Source organism: Crinia signifera, chromosome 2 (assembly GCF_055691185.1).
Source record: "Crinia signifera chromosome 2, ASM5569118v1, whole genome shotgun sequence".
Lineage (NCBI taxonomy): Eukaryota > Metazoa > Chordata > Amphibia > Anura > Myobatrachidae > Crinia > Crinia signifera.
Genome location: NC_139218.1, coordinates 66,734,715 through 66,739,538, shown reverse-complemented (window position 1 = coordinate 66,739,538; position 4,824 = coordinate 66,734,715). Strand labels below are relative to the sequence as shown.

At 45.0% G+C, this 4,824-nt stretch overlaps 1 non-coding gene across 1 annotated transcript; it reads right to left on the bottom strand.

Annotated features, from left to right (window-relative positions):
- Positions 1-4,116: 4,116 nt before the first annotated feature.
- LOC146061437 (U5 spliceosomal RNA) lies at positions 4,117-4,227 on the bottom strand. The gene has a single exon (XR_014470934.1). It is a non-coding gene; the product is annotated as a U5 spliceosomal RNA (small nuclear RNA).
- Positions 4,228-4,824: the final 597 nt, after the last annotated feature.

Below are 4,824 nucleotides of genomic sequence, written 5' to 3'. Positions count from 1 at the left end.
CGACGGTGGCAGGTGACCCCCTAATGCTGCCCGACCCCACTTCCCCTCACTGGTTATCCCACTGCCCAGGTGCGAAAAATCTGTCTCCTGTTCTTATACCAACCTTAACTAAAATCTGCAATCTCTCTCTTGCTACTGGTACTTTTCCTTCTTTGCTCAACATGCAGTGATTACTCCCATTCTGAAAAAAACACAATTCTGAGCCTAACTCTCCCTCTAACTATTGTCCTATCTCTCAGCTCCCATGCATCTCCAAGCAACTGGAGAGACTTGTCTACTCTCGCCTCACACACTTTCTTAACTCTCACACCATATTAGACCCGCTTCAGTCAGGCTTTCGTTCCCAACACTCCACTGAGACAACGCTGACTAAAGTGGTGAATGATCTGGTAACTGCCAAGTCTAAAGGCCATTACTCACTACTTATTCTTCTAGATCATACTCTTTTCAAACAAACACTGCACTCCCTAGGTCTTAATGATACAGCCCTTTCCTGGATCACATCTTTCCTATCTGATCGCTCTTTCAGTGTTCGCTTCTCTGACTCTACTTCCTCTTCACTACCTCTGTCAGTTGGAGTTCCACAAGGCAGAGTCTTAGGTCCTAGGCTTTTCTAAATCTATACCTCATCTCTTGGTAAACTCATCAGCTTTTTTCGGATTTCAGTATCACTTATATGCGGATGATACTCAAATTTATCTATCAACCCCCGAGTTGTCACAAGGGATTTTGGGCCGAGTCTCTGAATGCCTCTCTGCCATCTCATCTTGGATGTCTTCTCACCACCTCAAACGCAATATTTCCAAAACGGAATTACTTATATTCCCACCAGAACAGTTAGCATCCTGATATCTCCATCACTGTTGACAAATTGGCAATCTACCCTACCCCACAAGTTTGTTGCCTAGGGGTCATCCTCGACTCTGAACTGTCCTATCTTCCCCACATTCAATCTGTCACCAAATCATGTTACATGCATTTAAATAACATATCCAAAATACGACCGTATCTCACACAAGACACTGCTAAATCTCTTATCCATGCACTCATTATATCCCGCATTGATTACTGCAATAGTCTCCTAACTGGTCTTCCCAAGAACAGACTCTCGCCACTGCAATCCATTCTAAATGCTGCTGCTAGGCTAATTTTCCTAGCAAGATGCTCATTGTCTGCTGATCCGCTCTGCCAGTCCCTCCATTGGTTGCCTGTATCTTACCGTATTCATATAAAACACTTCTACTCGCATATAAAGCTATTAACCATACTGCACCAGCTTATATCGCTTTACTTATCACAAAACATCTCCCATCTCGACCACTCCACTCTGCACATGATCTGCGTCTCTCTTCTGCACGGATCACCAGCTCCCAATCACTATTACAGGCTTTTCATCGGGCTGCCCCCCATCCTATGGAATGCCCTTCCACGCACAATAAGACTCTACTAGCCTCCAAACTTTCAAGCGTTACCTGAAAACTCACCTCTTCAGGCAAGCCTATCATATTTAAGTTCCATACGCATAACCCCCTGAGGCACTTATGTATTATATAGCTTCCTTTCTGGACCTACAAGCTATGCTATTACTGATGCCTGTCCTTGTGTTTCCCTCCTATATCCCTATGGATTGTAAGCTTGCAGCAGGGCCCTCTTACCTCCAAGTCTGTCTGTTGTTACCCAGTTTGTTTTAGCACTGTTTACAATTGTAAAGCACAACAGAATCTGTTGCACTATATGTAAATAATAACACTAACTGTAAATAAATAAATAAATAAGGAAGGATGGCATACCCGCCCACCCCACCCATTTTCCCGCCATTGGTCTGCGGGCTGCCTTCCACTCTCCCCATTATAGTGCTCCAGCGCCTCCACTGGTAAGTACTGTTTTATAGAACTGTTGATAAATGAAAAAATTATTAGAAAGAACGTCAGCAAAATACCACTTCAATCCCTGTTACTCCCATTATATAATAAATCTACAATGATGGCAGAAAATAATTGTGCAGTGAATTACAGCATAAATGACAACACAAACTAGGAGGAAAAGCAACATTAGATATTAAAATGCAATGTGAGACATGCAGTGAGGCGGTTACAGTCTAATTAGGTAATTAGAGACAACAGGTAGATGGAGAGATAAAACATTGTGAACACTTAAACGTGCTGATCACAGTGTAGGTAAGATATGTACAGTCGATTACCAGTGATTTAGAAAGAAGGATTTTAGTTTAGATGTGAAGGTGTTGTATAGTTGCCTCAGGGGTGGATTTAGGGGTCAGGCCGCCCCTGGGCACAACATTTTGGCCGCCCCTAAGCTACTAGATAGAGGGAAAGAGATAGATAGAAAGAGAGATAGAGGGAAAGAGGGAAAGAGAAAAAGTATTGGGACAAAACCTTATTCCTCCTAATGTCCACCCCCCACCCATACAGGCTGCACTGTGCCCACCCCCTTCCTCTTCTTCATTGGTGGCACTGTGTACCTGAAAGCTTTGGCAGCAGGTCTCTTGGTTAGCGCAGGGTTATCTGGTCTTCTGTTCACTCCTGCAGCTTGGCCTCAGCTTCTCCCTCTCACCAGCGCTGGCGGGGGAGCATGGAAAGTCGAGTGCATTGCTGGTGGGAGGAGCACGGGACTGAGGTGGTGCCACTGGCAGGAGTACAATGGGTCAATGGCTCTCTGATAGCTCCCTCTCATCAGCACTGGCGGGGAGAGCATGAAACTGTGGCGGCAGGAGCGAGTGACTGCAGCTGCGGTGCTGGAAGAAGACTGCACAGGATTCCATATTACTGGCTCCGGCATCTCACAGTCTTTCTCTCACCAGCCCCGGTGAGGGGAGCATGAGACGGTGGCAGCAGGAGTGCGGAACTGCATCTGCAGTCGTGGAGGGGGGAGCATTGGACTGCCCGCAGCACATATACTGTATATAAAAATAAAATAAATTCGAAGGGAATCAGTAACTTTGGTTTGACAGCTGCCGCCCGTAATAGGTGCCGCTCCTAGGCCTGTGCCTCACGGGCCTAGTGATAAATCCGTCCCTAAGTTGCCTATCCTCTGCATTTTGCCTGAAATCGGAGCTATCTCCCTCTCTCCCTGAAGAGTCAGCAATCTCCCTGATTTCACCTAACCCATATTATGCAGCTGTTATATTTAAAAAGAAAATCTGAGATATAGACATTCAAATGGGATCATAGGCAGCATTTCCCTGCATTGGTTGTAATAAAGCACAGTGATCCGTATGGCTACATGCATTTCTCATGGCCACTTATATGAAACCACAAAACTATTCATAAATAAGCCCTGACTCGTATCCGTGTCTTCTCTTCAGCAAGTACAGTAGATCTTACTCACTTTGGGGCTCATCCACATTTGAAGTCCTTTTATGACACACCTCTCAGGTGCAGCAGTACATGTCTGTGCTTCTAGGTGCCATCTTCATCTTCTCCCTGAAATGTTGATTATTATTAAGTAGGAAAGTATGGTTAAATTGCATTTGGAATTTATTGCATGGGCATCACATATATTATCATGTGTACAGGTATTGTGCAATCATAGTTGCAAACAAATCCAGTATAGCAGGCAGCAACGTAGTTAATAATGTTATCTAGAATATCTCGTAACAAGCATTTAAGCATAGACACATCCATATATGGAGCAAGACACAAACCTCCCAACTTCTCCCAAATGTGGGGGTGTGGCCTCATGACAAGGGGGAGTGACCTATCATTGCAGTACTCCTGCAAGGCCATGCCCCTGTTTAAGCCACTTGAGAGCTGCTGGCCATGCCCCCAGCCTCTCTGTCTCCCTCAAAAGATCCTGTGCGCAATTCACTGCACTGACAGGGGGGACTCCCAACTGCCCCCCACTGTGGGACACTGCCAGCCCCGGGTGGGATGCAAGACAGTCCCAAAAAATGGGAATGTCCCACGAAAATCAGGAGAGCTGGGAGATATGTAAATATGCTCTTTAAGTGGAGCATGACACAACCTCAACTGTGCGCTGTGCAAAATTCTACTACCAACTTTTCAAAGGTAGACAGGTATGGTGTACAATTGGAAATGCGCCAATAAGCAACTCTAAACCATCCACTGATGTCCAATTTCTTTTTTTTTATTTTTTATAAGCCCATCATTAGCCAGGCATCAAAAAATTACTTGAAACTCCTGGTTGTTCCTCTCCATGGAAATCTTTAGTAGAAGGCGAAAGATTTATTCGATCTGAAGAGGTGCGTTTTGGACTTGTGGTGCAGGGTGCACTCCAGCACACATCACATCGCAAACTACAAAAAGCATGTGCAGCCTGTAGTTTTTGAACTCAATCACACCACATCTAGTTCAAAATGCACGCTGTTGTAGCGTATCGTGTGTGTTTTGCAATACTATTTAGTTCAAAACGCACAGAGCACATCGCACCATGTATTGGCACCTTAAGAACCATACAGCTGAGTGTTACCTACGGCATGGTTCAAATGCATCAGCGACATTCAAACATGGGCAATCAGAAGCTATGGTTATTGTTTTGCTACATCTGTATTCTGTACATTGATGAGAGATGTATCAAGGCTTTAAAAGTAGCAGGAAGGTTGTTTTGTAGAAAGACGCACACTGGGTGCTTTAGTGCTTCGCAGCTGCTTCTAAAGATGCAGTATTGGATAATCCGTGTGAACACTGGTCATCCAGGTAACTGACAGGTCACAAGATGGCTGTGTAGTTCACAATTCCATGCAGTGGTGTCACCAGGGGTGCAGGACTTTTCCTCTGTTACAGGAGCCTGATGCTACACTGTAACATCTCTCAGCTTCTGTCACAGTGTAGAAGCCGGCACATCAGA